The sequence below is a fragment of the Ovis canadensis genome, chromosome 20, assembly GCF_042477335.2.
Source record: "Ovis canadensis isolate MfBH-ARS-UI-01 breed Bighorn chromosome 20, ARS-UI_OviCan_v2, whole genome shotgun sequence".
NCBI lineage: Eukaryota > Metazoa > Chordata > Mammalia > Artiodactyla > Bovidae > Ovis > Ovis canadensis.
Window position 1 is genome coordinate 32,653,193 of NC_091264.1, and position 14,899 is coordinate 32,668,091.

The 14,899-nt window shown below is 55.3% G+C and overlaps 1 long non-coding RNA gene across 2 annotated transcripts in view; it reads right to left on the reverse strand.

Annotated features, from left to right (window-relative positions):
* The window catches only part of LOC138425123 (uncharacterized), a 49,803-nt gene extending 36,385 nt beyond the window's left edge, over positions 1-13,418 (reverse strand). The window contains exons 1-2 of one of the 2 annotated variants that reach the window (XR_011251109.1): positions 13,202-13,418; positions 12,702-12,777 (exon numbers count right to left, since the gene is read on the reverse strand). This is a non-coding gene — a long non-coding RNA (uncharacterized lncRNA). The remainder of the gene's footprint in view (positions 1-12,701; positions 12,778-13,201) is intronic. The other variant, XR_011251110.1, reaches the window with a different exon arrangement.
* Positions 13,419-14,899: the final 1,481 nt, after the last annotated feature.

Here is a 14,899-nt window from a genome sequence, read left to right on the forward strand (position 1 = left end):
GCCGCAGCAGTGGCCAGTGCAATGGGCAGCACCATGGTGGCTGGAGGCCCAGGAGAGGACGTGCGGGCCAGGGCGTGCCTGCGTGGGGGGAGCAGGACCAGAGCTTCTGCCAAGAGCCTACTGCCGGCTGCTGCTGAGTCTGTGCTCGCCAGACAATGGACCCCACAGCCCAGCCTCCCGGCCTTGGCCCCTTGAGCTGGGCAGGCAGCTGCCGGCCGAAGCAGCCGCCTCCGCTGGTCCCTCACGTAGCCCACGTCCTGACTGCTGGGTGGCCCTTATCACCGGGTACGTGCCAGGAGCCCACATGCCCACACTTTGCGGTGGGGAGAGGACTGGGAGCCCGGGACGGATGGAATCGGTAGGGAATAAGGCTTTCGGCTTCCTCCTGCCTCTGGAAACTCCCAAGGAGGGCCCTGAGCAGGCCTGGAGTTCCCCTTGGGGAATGTCCCACCCTCAGAGAGACCTTAGCCCCATCTTGCCAGGTCCCAGCTCTCAACCACTCTTCTCTTGGACTGAGGGCATTGGGGTGGAGGAGAGGGAAAAGGGTGACCTCTTCCTATGATTACTCTGGGTCAGCTCACAAAAACCAGTTATACCTCAATATAATAAGTACTTTTACAGCATACCCATTGAGTAATGGGGCAACAGAAGCACAGAGAGACTGAGCAACTTATCCACAGCCACACAGCTAGCAGGTACAGAATCAGGATTCAAACCACGCAGGCTGAGGCAAGAACCGAACCACATCCCTCAGAATACAATGGGAACAGGGACGAGACTGGGCAATACTCAGCTTCCTACCCAGGGGAATGAAAGTTTGGGGATCTGACAGATACAGGCTCAAGGCCAGGAACTGCATGCTCTAAGCCAAGTGAAGATCCCCTCTAGGCCAATGTTTCCTCACCCATAAAATGGGCACAGTGATGAAGTACAGCGGCCTCACACAGAGAAGGTGTTCGCCCTCACCTAGCAGAGCTCAGAGTATCTTTCCACCAAGTGGTTAGAATGTCCTCTAGAACATCTGGCTGGCCGAAGTGTGCCATCCCAGCCTCCCTCGGGCAAAACCCACGTTCCCTGGCACTTGGATTCTGCTGCAAGCCACCAGTATGTCCAGCCAGGCAGCCCCAGTGGCATGGCTGGCTCAGCCCCAGCATCATCATTTAAACCACCATGGCCACGGGGTGCTCCGTCTTCCTTCTCCCCAGGAAGACTATGAGTACCTGCCGGCGGCCTGAGGGTAGAGGCCATGCCACCCCCATCAGATCAGAGGATCTGAAGGAAAGGTGCTTCCTCATCACAGACACCCCAGACTGGGGCTCCCTGAGAGCAGAGGCTGAGCAAACCATGCCATCCCGCTACCAAACTGGGGAACATGCATATTTGGGCCCTGTTCCATTTCCAGTCCACCACCCACCCAAGAGATGTGTGACCCTGAGCAGCTTCTCTGGGCCCATGGTCAAGTGGAGATGACATTTCCTATCTGCATCCCAGGCAGGGATTCCCGGGTGGCTCAGCAGTAAGGAACCTGCCTGCAAAGCAGGAGAGACAGGTTCCATCCCTGAATCCGGAAGATCCCCTGAAGGAGAGCATGGCAACCCATTCTCCAGTATTCTTGCCTGGAGAATTCCATGGCCAGAGGAACCTGGTGGGCTACAGTCCATAGGATGGCAAAGAGTTGGACACGACTGAAGCAACTGAGTACACACACACGCACTGCGTCCCGGGCTAGTGAAGATGAGATGAAGCCACGTGTGTCTGTGTGTGTGACAAGTTCCCTCCTCGTGATCTCTGCTGGTGGATTAGGATGACAGTGTGTGTGTGAGGCACGGAGGAGGCTGTCCTGACTGGGAGGACTTGGGGTACAGGCATAGACGTCAGAGGAGGGAAGCAGAGGGATTTCCCCACGTAATGTGGGGCCTGAGGCTGCTCAGGCAGGGGAAGAAGGGCTGAGTCACCGGCCATGCCAGAGATGCTGGGAATCTGCTGCCTTCCCAGCCACTGAGAGTGAAATGACCACAGGAGACACCCAGAAGCCTCAAGGAATGAGGTGGTGGCCGGACAGGACAGGAAGGGAACAGCGGCTGACCCAAGTCCCCCAGGGAAACGGGAGGAAGCAGCCTGAGCAGGAGACGCAGCAGTCCTGACCTCACAGGGACCCCGGGATGGTGAGGACAGACAGGCCTGTCATAGCGGAAGCTGAAGTCTGATGGGGAGAGAGAGGAAGTCTGCCTTCAGGGAACTCCTGATCTGATGGGGAAGTGGTAAGGACGTCTGCCTTCAGGAGTTACAGTGTGACGGGAGACTCAGCCTCTGCTCCCGGGGACCCGCAGCTCTGGGCATCTATAGGGAGCACCCTCTCCGTCCTCCTTCAGACCCTCTAATCTGAGCAACAAACATGGACCCTGCCCTCAGGGCTCTTTCTGCCTTAAACACTCAGTCTTAAGCAAAGGTGTGCAGGCATAGGTGAATACCTGTGTGGAACGCCCTCAGAGACCACCAGCCTGATGCGGGGAGATAATTCCTCACAGTAGAGACAGAATCCTCCATCAGCCCAGGGAAGGGGACGTTGCCCAGAAGTCCTCCTGAGCGCCTGGACCGTAGAGAGTGGAGAGAAACAGAAGTACCACCACATCTGGTCTTGGGGTGGCTGGGCTCGCTGCCCTGAACAGCTGGGCCACATCTGGCTTCCAGACATCCACCTCTTGCTCAGTGATTCACTCCCGGCCCTCGTGTCTGCAGAGATGGGAGGACGTGGGCTTGGAGTGATACAAGCCTTGCTCGAGCTCTCCCACGCGCATGCGCACGCCCAGTGCGCACAGAGAGGACCGCGGAGGCGGGGGAGGCGCGGGGGGCGCCCTTCGTTTCCCACCTCTGACTCTCTGGTCCCCTCACACAGCCACTGCAGTCGGGGCGAAGGGGGTCTAGTCCACCCTTGAGTCACCGTGACTCAGGCTCCCCGCCTAGAACCCTCACACTCGGCCTCACCGGTTTCACGCACGCACGGTGAGCCGGCTTGGAGTCAGCAGACAAGAGGCGCCCGGAGTTCCAGATGCCACCCTCCCCCAGGCCCTGACCCATCCTTTCTGGAGAAGAAAAGCTCCAGGAAAGCGGAGGATCGGGCTGGGGAGGAAAAGGAACACGCCAGGGAGGGAGTAAGTAGAGAGCAGACAGCCTTTCCCCGTCAAGTGGGACACTGATGACAGAGCTGATCCATCCCCCACCGCAGACTGAGGTTCCCAAAGGGCAGGGCTGTGTCTCCCCCTCAGACTCGGGTCGCTGAGGCAAGACGGTGTCTTTCCCATCAAAGTGGATCTGAACTGGATCTCATTTAGCTCTATAACAGGTGACTCATGCACCATCTACATCATTGGGATTTTCAGACTTAGTTGGAGGATTGGAGGTGGGAGGGAGCAACTTCCCAACAAAGCTGGCACCTGAGGGAGGCCAGTTATACTCACTGGCAGGGACTGCCGCAGAGAGCAGCGTGCTCTCCGTACACCTACTCTCTGGGTGGTCCCTCCCACTGTCTAGTCCCAGTCTCACATGCTAAATCACCTGCTGGGCAGGGTAGACCTACAGGACATGTGCGGAACCTGGAGGGGGAGAGAGCAGGCATTCTTTGGCATCATACCCAGCCGTCCTCAGCTGGAGGAGAGTCTGCAGGTCCAGTTCCCCCTAGATCTGCAGCTGAGCCTGGGGCAGGGCAGATGAGCCTGTAGGCATCTGTGTGAGGCATCTGGGGAGGCTGGACCAGGCAGGCTTTTGCTCCAGGAGTCCAAATCAGCAAAGGAAGTGGGTCTCAACTCCTATGAGCGCGTCCTTATTCTGCAGACATCTCCCATATAGATTAGAGGGGAGGCCTGCTACCCCCATAGTCACTGCAGCCCTGCCCTGCAGCAGAGACTTTGGGGAGTGAAGGAAGCAGGAAACAGGCTGGACAGGCCCTGGGAATCCCACCCCACTCTCTTAATCACCATTCCACACCAAGAGCAGGGCTCTCCCCAGCCCTCTTCCATTTCCCCTTGTCACCTCTTCACCTCCCACGCCTCTTTCAGGGAAATGAACCATGAAACCATGCATCACTGGGGCTGGTGAGGCGACAGTGGAAGCAAAAACTTCCAGGTGCTATTGGAAAGTCTCTACTCCCCGTCTAGCACTGAGAATTGAGTCTCGCCCTGGCTGAGGGCACCCTGAGCCAGCAACCCACTGTACAGAAGGGGAGACTGAGGCCTATGACTTTGCAGGGCAGAGTAGATCCAGCCCTAGAGTGAGCTGGCCATACCTGAGACTGCCAGTGTCAGGGCGCCCCCCAACCTCCACCCCTCAGTGGGACTGTGAGCTCTGTGAAGTCAGAGACTGTCACCAGCTTCGTGAAAGTGAGTGAGTGAGTATTGCTTAGTCATGCCAACTCTGTGACCCTTTGGACGATAGCCTGCCAGATTGCTCTGTCTGTGGGATTTTTCAGACAAGAATATAGGAGTACGTTGCCATTTCCTCCTCCAGGGGATCTGCCTGACCCAGGGATCAAACCCACATCCCCTGTGTCTCCTGCATTGCAGATGGTTTCTTTACCTGCTGAGCCACCAGCGAAGCCCCTAGCTTCCTGAAAGGAGCATGGTAAATGAGGGCAGGATGAATGCAGACCCTAGGCTGGTCCTGGGAGGTGGGGGATTCTTGCAGAAAGTCTCCAATCAGAGTTCCCCTCATCGTGTCTCCTATCCTAGTCCTAGAGAATGCATGGAAGCTCAGAAGAGTCTCCAGATCCTCTCCCCTCCACTTCGCTTTGCACTACCCCCTCAGTCTGATCAGGCTGACTACAGGACCTCCCCAACTCTGGTCCCCTCCTGGGCCACAGGTCCCCCTGCTTCGTTCTTGGCAGCCCCAGACTCCTGGCGCCTGGGGAAGGGAGGGTCTAGGATGCACAGGCAGGCCTGCATCTAGGCCAGATTGGGCCACCTGCAGAAGCCGCCAGAGCCTGGACCAGGAGCCCTGTCCCCCAAGCTGGCAGAAGGACAGACAGCAGCCTACGTGATGTCCTTTGCCTCTGGGTTCCAGCCAGTTGACTGGAGCCTGGTCCAGCTTGGCTAGTGTCCCCGCCCCTCCCATCCTACCACCCCTCCCCATCATCCCTCTTTCAAATACAGTCCTTGCACCAGCCAGATGCCTGAGCACAGACTTGTCACCAAGAAATTCATGCTCTATCCCAGCAGTTTCTGCTCATCCTGCCCTCCCTCTCGCCTCTCCCCACAGAAGCCATCTCCTTCGGCCAGTGGGCTCACCACCCTCTCTGCAGAGCTCTGACCGACATGGAGAGTCAGCTCCTTCCCAGCCCAGGGAAGGGTCTCAGCAGAGGTAACAGGGAAGGGGGCCACGATGCAGCTTCCCCATAACCTCGCAGGTCTCTGTACTGCACCCACTCTCTGTCCCCATTGCCATCTCTCAAGGGAGCAAGTTCGTTAGGTCTGTTTCCCGTTGTGTGGGTGAGGATGTGGTCTCTCTATCTGATGCCAAGACTTGCTGCAACCCGACCCTACAGCAGAAAGAGTTGTCATCAAGCCCAACCCTCAAGTTCATACTCTTGTAATCTAGAGAAAGGCTCTCCCAGAACCTGCCAGCTTCAAACCCTAGCCCTACACACCTTTTTGGTCAAGTAGCTTTGTCTCAAACATTTTTTTAATCACGGCAAAATACACTGAAGGTAAAGTTTACTGTCTTAGCTGCTTTTTAAGTGCACAGTTCACTGGCGTGAAGTAATTCACATTATTGTGTAACCACCACCGTCCTTCTCCAGAAGTCTTTTCATCTTCCCTCAAACTCTGTACCAATAAACAATAACTCCTCATTGTCCCCTCCCCCCAGCCCCTGGCAATCCCCATCCCACTTTCTGTTTCTATGAATGTGGTACCTCATTAAAGCAGAGTCATGCAGTGTTTATCCCTTTGTGACTGGCTGACTTCACTTAGCATAATGGCCTCAAGGTTTGTCTGCCTTGTAGCGTGTGTCAGAATTTCCTTCCGTTTTGAGACTGAATAGTATTCCGTGGTGTGTATAGACCACATTTTGTTTCTCCGTTTGGCTATCTTGTTGATGAACTCTTTTAGAAAATCAAAGTAACATATTCTCAGGGTACACATCTGAGGAGTTCAGAAGCAGATAAAATGAAAAGTGAAAGTTCACCTTAGCCCTGCCTTGTTCTGCTTAGAATAAATCCTGAAATTTCCAAAACAGAGGGCAGATAGATTTATGTCTATCTTATTTTTACACAAAAAAAGTGACATACTCCTCACCGTATTTCTTAAATATGAAGTTGGAATTCTCTAGAGTCTGTTAAAACAGACTGCTCTACCTCAGCCCAGGTTCCCAGCCCACATGTTCTGCGCTCCATCTCACCTTCCCTATTCCCCACCCTGAGATTCTGGGTCTCCAGCAGGCTTCTCAAGATTCAGTACTGCCCAAAGGTCTGCCCTTTGTGGACTAATACCGCCAGAGCTGTCCTGCCACTTACTTTTTCATTAGGGAATATCAGCCTATAACTGTCAAAGTGAAAGTGAAAGTCGCTTAGTGGTGTCTGACTCTTTGTGACCCCATGGACTATACAGTCCATGGAATTCTCCAGGCCAAAATACTAGAGTGGGTAGTCCTTCCCTTCTCCAGAGGATCTTCCCAACCCAGGAATCGAACCCAGGTCTCCCACATTGTAGGCGGATTCTTTACCAGCTGAGCCACCAGGGAAGCTCAAGGATGCTGGAATGGGTAGCCTATCCCTTCTCCAGAGAATCTTCCCAACCCAGGAATCAAATTGGGGTCTCCTGCATTGCAGGCAGATTCTTTACCAGCTGAGTACCTCATTCTTTTTAATCCCAGCACACACCTCTGGCATTTTGGATGCTCCAGAACATAGCTAATCAGTGCCTTACTGATGTACTTGACGTTGCTTCCAGTTTTTAAGATTCAGAAATAAAACTGTCATGAATACAGTTGTACGGATACTTTAAACACACTCAACATTTGTGACAGCATAGCTAATAAATCTGTAGATGTGGAGCCCCTGAGCAAATGGTTTGTGAATTAATTCTTCCCATGTAATTGCCAACCCCCTTCCCGGGTGCAGTTGCCCTCCCACCAGTTCTGAGGATACCTGTGTCCACAAAGTAAGGGGTCTCCTGTTTCAGGGGTTGTCCCTCATAAGGAGGAAAAGAGACTCTTATCATCTCTTACTTTTGATTTCTTGTATTTTGACTGAGGGTAGGAATTTTCACCTGTTCATTAGCCTTTAGTATTCCCTTTCCCGTTCATGAACTTTGCCCATTTTTCTATTTGCTTCTCTTTTCCTTATTGATTAGTATGAACTTATCTGTCATATATATTGAAAATATTTTTTTTCTGGTTTGTTATTTGCCTGTAAGCTTTAAGCTGTTACTTGTTTATGTAACCAGTTTTTAAAGGTCTTGCCTTTTGTGAGCCTTCCTCGTGGCTCAGTGGTTAAGAATTCGCCTGCCAATCCAGGAGACTCAGGTTCGATCCCTTGCCAGGAGGATCCCACATGCCGTGGAGCCACTAAGCATGTGCACTGCAACTACAGAACCTGTGCTCCAGAGTCCGGGAGCCACAACTACTGAGGCTGTGAGCACAAGTACTAAAGCCTGAATGCCCTGGAGCCTGTGCTCCACAACAAGAAGCTGCTGCGATGAGAAGCCAGTGCACCCCAGGGAGGAGTAGCCCCCACTCACTGCATCTAGAGAAAGCCTGCTCAGCAAGGAAGGCCCAGCATAGCCAAATAAACGAATAAAATAAGTAAAATTATTTTAAAAATCTTTCCTTTTGTGACTCCTATATTTTGTCCTCCTTTCCCCAGTTTAAGAATATATCAATACGCTTAGAAATTTTTGTTGATGTTTTCTTCTAGTAATTTTATGGTCTTTTTACATTTAAATAATTGATTCATCTGAGGCTGATTTCAGAATAAGGAATAAAGTGGAGAACTGGTTTTTTGGTGGTTTTTTTTTTTTTTCCCCTTAAACAGCTAGCCAGTTGTTCAAGTTGATTGAATCTTTTCTCCTCTGATCTAAAAAGTCACTTTATCATATATTCAATTTCCATTTGTTCACATTGTGTGTCTGGGTTCTGTTCTGTTCCTTTGATGTGACGCTCTGTGTGCCAGTACCCAGCTGTTTTATTACTGAAGACTTATACAACATTTCAGTAGCTCTATTTGCCCCCTTATAATGCCTCTCCTCCAGGATTTTCCATGCTCTTTTTGCATGTTTATTTTTCCAGACGAATTTTAATATAATTTGTCAAGTTCAGAAGATTTTCACATCTTCTAACAGACGTGATTTTCTGATATCTCAGCCCACAGCAGAATAGAAACAAGTTGAGAAAAAAGAGATGGGATGGTGGTCGACCTGAGGCAGTGATGGTGGTGGAAGTGACAGCTAATAGGGAGCTGATGAAGTGCTGAAGAACGATGAAAAGACACGAGAACTATGAAAATAAAGACATCACGGAATGGCTCTTTAGTGTGGAGTCCAAGACCTTGGATTTTCACTGTGTTACAACCAGGACCATGATGGACACTTACTTGTAACCACAACTGTGAGTCATAAGGACTCACATGTTCTCTAACCTCTGATTAAGAAGGCAGGAAAGTGTGTAATATCCATCCAAAATATCTCTTTTTAAGGTCTCGGATATTAACGTCTGGAAAACTAATGTGAAACGGTTCATTCTTGGATGATGACAAAAGTATGACATATTACTGGTTTCTCTATAGTTTTCACAAAACCCAACCTCCAAATTCCAAGGAGTTCTGGGATTTGAATTCACTCTACCCATTGGAAACACAGCTGAAGAAAATGTCCCCAGCCTTTCAGCCAGTCCGCACACAGTAATTAAAAAAAAAAAAAAAAAAGATTTAGCTCTACTGGGCACCTGCCTCCAACACGTGAGGCACGTTATATGCAGACTACATTGCAGACCTCAACAGCCCCATTAGATAAGGCTGTGTTCCCATTAGACAGGAAATTTAGACTTAGAGGGATCAAATTTGGGCAAGGTCAAGTTATCATGTGACAAAGAACTCTCAGTCACCTTCAGCCCTTCAACTCACCCCCACCCCCAACAGGAGGTCCAGCAGGTGACCAGTGCAGTTCAAGTTCCTCTTTGCAAGGCCCTGCACCTGCCCAGCCCAGGGCCCACACAGCCCGAAGAGGCCCTATCCCATGCCTCTGAGTGGTGCGGAGGGTAGAATGAGGTGCCAACCTGGGCCATCTAGGGAAGGAAGGCGCAGCCTCCAGACCCACCAGGATCGGGGGCTCAGAAAGTGGGGAGGGTGCCCTGCAGACTCAGAAGACACCTCCAAGATGAGTACTGCCTGCCCTGGGCTGACATGGCCTCTCTGCACTTCCTGGCCATCCCAGGACATCTGTGTTCACCACACCACACCTTCACCAGTGGTGTGAACAGAGCTCAGTCCTGTCCTAGATGCCCCAGGGAGTGGGGGTTGTGCAGGGGACACATGGGGAGGAGGTGACAGGCACTCCCTTGGGAGTTCCCCGTCCCAGCAGAGATAAAGGTCAAAGAGCTCATTTGTGTTTCCTTGACAGTCATTTGTCTAGGGTCTCTACCAGCCTTATGGGGCCTGCCCTGGATTCAGGTACAGAGAGGTCTCAGGGTGAGAGTCTCCAAGAGGCTGAGCGCTCTCCCCAGGCACAGGTGGGACTACGTGTGCTTAGTGGTCCAGTCGTGTCGGCCTCATTGCAACCCCATGGACTGTAGCCCACCAGGCTCCTCTGTCCATGGGGATTCTCCAGGCAAGAATACTGGAGTGGCTTGCCATGCCCTCCTCCAGGGGATCTTCCCCACCCAGGGATCGAATCCAGGCCTCCCACATTGCAGGTCTGAGCCACCAGGGAAGCCCCGTGGGTCTATAGGGTTGTGAATCGAGTGCCCAAGGGACCAGAGTTTTCAGCCCTCTCTTGCCTCTCAGCCCAGGGCCCAGCGGACTGTAGAGCAGTGACCCAGAGGATGAGGAGGGCCAGAGCATCAACTCCTTTCAGCACCCAGTCACCATGAAGCGCTACTGCGCGTGAAGGACGGTGCTATTGGGGTGCATGATGAAAAAGGGGCTGGGTAGAGGTGAGATTCGCTGGAAGGCAAACAAAGTGCATTGGAGGACCCGGAGCAGCGGGAACCCCACCCCAGAGCATCCCCAACCCAGGCGCGCAAAGGAGCAGCTTGCTCCAGAGCCCGGCGCGCGCGCTCGGGGCCGGCGCCGCACGCGCACGCGTACCCGCAGCCGCTCCCCCGCCCGCGCGGAGCCGGCTCCCGCGCGCGCGCACTTGAGGCCTCCCTTGTGCGTCTCCTCCATTCGCTACGTGCAGAATGGTCCGTCGGCAGCAGCTGCAGCGCCGAGTGGGAGGGGGAGGAGGAGGGGAGGGGGAGGCGGTGCCCAGGTCTGGAGGAGGGGCCGCGGCGGGCCGGGCGGGGGGAAGCTGGGGAGAGGGGCTGGCGGGGGGACCCTGGGTGGGCGCAGCCTTCCTTCCCTTCCCCCTTCCCCTCCCCCCGGTCTCCGTCGCTCCCTACTTCAAGGCCATTCCGGCCAGCCCTCTGTTTCCTGCTCAGACGTCCAGGAACCCAGCCGACCAAGAGGGGTTTTCTCCGTGTTGTCCCCTCCCCAAAACCCAGGACCCAAACCCAAGAAAGAACCAGTTTTGCTGTCCCCTCTCCCCTCTTCCCGTCCCGACCACATTCCCAGGCTTTTGTGTGAAATGACCCGACAGCAGACCCTTTCCCACTCCGCTTTTGCATGATGCTGGAGTCCCTAAGAGGTGCTGTAACCTCACTCTCCTCTCTCTTACCCCCCACCTGGAGGAAGGAGAAGGGATAGGATGGACGCTAGAGTCTAGTTCCCAGCATTTCCAGAAGGGGAAGCCCAGAATCTCACACGCGAACATAGGATGGCGGAAAAGTCTGGTGGCCCAGAACAGGCTGCTGCCCAGGAGCCTAAGTCCATGTCAAAAGGAGCTAGTGTCTGGAGGGTCCCCCCTAGACTGGCATGAATTCACCCGCATTACGGATCTGTGTCCCATACACCTGTGTGTAAAGGGCTCCCCAGGAATGTAATGGTGAGAAGCCACCAAGGGGTGGATCGTGTTTCCCTGGAGGATCCCAAACAGACCAGCTCCCTTTGCTGCCAAGAACCCAGATGTGGCCCAGACGTGCACAGCAGCCCCTCCCACGGGGTGGGACACCAGCTATTCTGTGCAGCCCCTCCCAACTCTTCTCCCAGGGTCAAGGGAGGAAAGCCGGCGACCTCCGGTGCCCCCTTCCCCATTCGGGCTGCTGGCAGGGTGGGGGTGGGGGGGGCAATTCCATTATCCTCTCTGTCCTTTGAGGGGGCCATCTGGTTTCACGTCGGAGACAGCCACTTGTGTTTAACGTGTGGTCTAATCTCTAGCCCTCTGCCGGCAGGTTAAGTCTAGATCGCCAGGAAGGAAGGTGTTCTGGGTCAGTTTCAGTTTACACAAACCGACCCATGAGCCTGGGCTTTACACAGTGCCTGGATCCGGGGAAGCGGATCCGCTCCTTTTGGTCCGGCAGTCTTTTAGGAGGCGCCCTCTGCTGGCCACCGGGAAATGCAGGGAAGAACAAGAGTCGTGCAGAGGCGCTCTCGGAGGGTCTGAAGGGGGACACAAGTCAGAGAAACAAACGAAAACCAGGAGCCAGTGAACAGTAGTGACTGGGCTGGCCACAAATAAGGGAGGCATGCTGAAACCTTGCTGGAGGTGGGGAGTTTTGAGCCAGCTTTCGTTGAGCAGGGAAGGGCAACCAAGCTGGCAGATGGCTCAGGACACCCCAGGGGCACCCCTGCCCGTGTGCAGAGTCCTGTCCCTGCCCTGGGTGGCTCACACCCCTGCAGAGTCTGATGACTGCCGTGCCCTGCAAGGGGGCCTACCCTCACCGTCAGCCTCTCCTGGGGTGGTGGGCTGGGAGAAACAGCCAGAGCTGGAAGGCCCAGAGCTGGAAGGCCCGAACCTTCTAGTCACCACCTGGCTCCTCAGGGCTGGCAGAGAAAGTGACCCAAGAGAGGAGTCTACAGCTGACAGATCCACCCCACATACCCAGGTCCTTGGCATGGCAGGGCTCAAGGTAGGGTACGGGCCTGAGTCACAGCCTGTCTCAGGAAGGCCAGCTTGCCAAGAGGTGAGACCTGGGTCAACAGCCCATCACCCTGCCTCTGGCCACTGGGCATCCTCCCCAACACGTCCCACACGTGGGGCCAGGGAGGTGCTAGGGCGGTGCAGGCCGTGGAAGCCGCTGGGGCCTGCGCCTCAGGGCCACGGAGGGCAGAAACAGAGGCACGAAGGGGTTCTCACTGCACAGAAAGAGATGGGTTAGAGAGAGGATGGACCCCCCTGCCGCCCCCCAGGCATCCAGAGTCTCTCCCGGTGTGGTGGGTAAGCGAGCAGCAGGTGCCACCCAGAACTGGCAGCTTCTAGAACTGCCCCGCCAGTCCTCCAGGGAGGGTCGCCCCCAAGGCCTCAGCATCCTTACAGGACTTTACACAGGTCCGACCTCCGAAGGCAGCCCAGGGCTCCCAGCCTTCCAAGGCCCCACAAAGGCCCAATTCCCAGACCACTCCCCAGAAGTCAATGGCACTGTGACTTCCTCCCCGCCACACCCCGCCCAGCTCTACTCACTGATTCATTGGCTTCCACCTTATTGGCGAGGCTCCCTTCCTGAGCAGCCAGGGTAAGAGGACTCCCAGGGTGGGGACTGAGGCCCAGGAGGGAACAGAAAGCATGGCGCTTTAATTAGAGGTAATTGGTTAATTTAGTCTGAAAGCTTGGGGGAGGGGAGGGGATAGAGTCTGTGGCCTAATAGGGCTCAGACTCAAACTGGTGAGTCTCTTTCCGGACCAGAGCTGACCAAAGCGAACCCACCCACCCAGGACATCCACTCTTCGCCCAGGTCAGAGCAAGGCCCATAGCAGACTGGGGTGGCCCTGCAGGAGAAAAAAAATAATAAAGCAGGTGCCCTGGGGTAGTGCGCAAGGCCTGCTGAAGTTAGGGAGCTAGAACTGAGGACTGGGGAGGTGCAGCGGGTTCTGGGATTGGAATCAATCCCTTTCTTCTCCTCTCCTTGTACAACCATCCCTCCCAAGATCATTGCCCCAACCCCGGCCAGGTTAGGGGCCTACCCTCCTCCTGTGGTCAGTGACCTCTCAGGCCTGCCCATCCTCAGGGGCCTGAAGGCTCACTTCACTCCCTCCAGCTTCAGAAAACCGTTCCAATCACCAAGGAATGGGACGACAGAGGGAAGACCCCTGCCAGGCCCCAGGGGGCGTGCCGTGGCCTGACGCTTCGCCTTCGGCGGCGCGGCGAGGACTCTGGCCGGCAGCCTCCCGCGCTCGGTCCGAAGCAGCTGACCCGCTGGCGGCGGGCCAGGTCGCGGCGGGGCCGGGAGGCAGCAACGTGCGGCGCGGCATGTCGCGGGCTCAGCGGCAGGGAAACGTGGGGGCGGGCCGGCGCGCCGCCCCCTACCCCCGCCCCACGCGGGCCCATTCATAAAACCCGCAGGCGCTGCCCGGACCTGGCAGCCTCCGTTCCTAATTGCAAATTCATTAAGGAGTTTGCATCTTATTTGCATGGAAATCATTTCCTGGCCCGAAACAGAGAAATTCCCCATTCCTTCGGCCCCCCCTTCTGCCCTGCTGTAGGCATCCACTGTCTGGGAGAGGAAAGGGGCCCTAGCTCTGCCCCGCGCCCCCTCCCTGGCCGCAGCAACCCCGCCCCGCCTCCGCCATCTCCCTGGTGAGGAGGGGGGGAGGGGTGAGCAGAGCACCCACCTATCTGGGACCCATGCCTGTGCCCAGGTGAGCCGGCCCTGCCCCAGTGGGTCCAAGTGAGGGGAGGTGCCCGCCAAGTCATTTGCCCCCCGGCCTGGCCAGGCCCAGGGAAGGGAGGAGGCGGATGGCGGGCAGCCGCAGTAGCTGGTTGTACCTGGCAGGAGTAGGACTGGTAGGTGAGGCTGTTCGTGCCCAGCCTCACGTACTTGCCCAGCCACAGGCCATGCCCCCACCCCCACACCCCTCACCCCACAGAACAAGCACCCAGTGACTGCAGAAACAGACACACAGTCAGGGAACACAAAGGCACCCACACTGGGCCAGCCACCACGGCTGCCACCCTGGGGGGCAGCCAGATGCCTTTGTAAGCCATTTGGTCCTTTCCGGCCCCAAGCCTGGGTTGGGGGACAGGTGGCTCTCTCAGTCAGGGGGGGCTCACTTCTGTACCCCAGATACAGCCTCTTGCCCCTCCTCTCCTCCATCTCCTATTCACACAGGTCCCCAGGTACTGACCCTGCAGGAAGACCTGTCCAGGCACGGATGACACAGGAGCCTCCAACCCAGGAGGGGCAGTGGAGGATGAAGCCCCTGAGGAAGGGGCACCTAAGCTGTGTATATCCTTCCTGTCCCAAGTGTGTGTGTGTGTGTGTGTGTGTTGGAAGGAGTGCTCCCAACTCCAGGAGTGGGGGGCGGGGGTGGACTTTTGAACTGTTGGAAACAGAATAGAACTACCTGAAGGACAAGTGTCAGATAACTACCTGGACACAATGTCCTGGTTCTATATGTTCTGGGACAGTATAAAAAGTAATCACAAAATTTTGTCAGCATCAGGGCATAAAATAAAAACTTGCTTCCTGTCCAGGTCATCAAAACCCCTCCTTGACATGGCCCTGCTCACGCTTCCCATCTGCCCACGCTCCCACCTGCTGTCACTGAAGTGTCTCTCTTCTGGTGCTGGGGCATGAAGGGGTGGGCAAGGATGTTCCGGAACACTGACCACACTTCCCTCCTGAGCTGGGTTGGACTGACTACCCTCCATTTCCTGGAGCC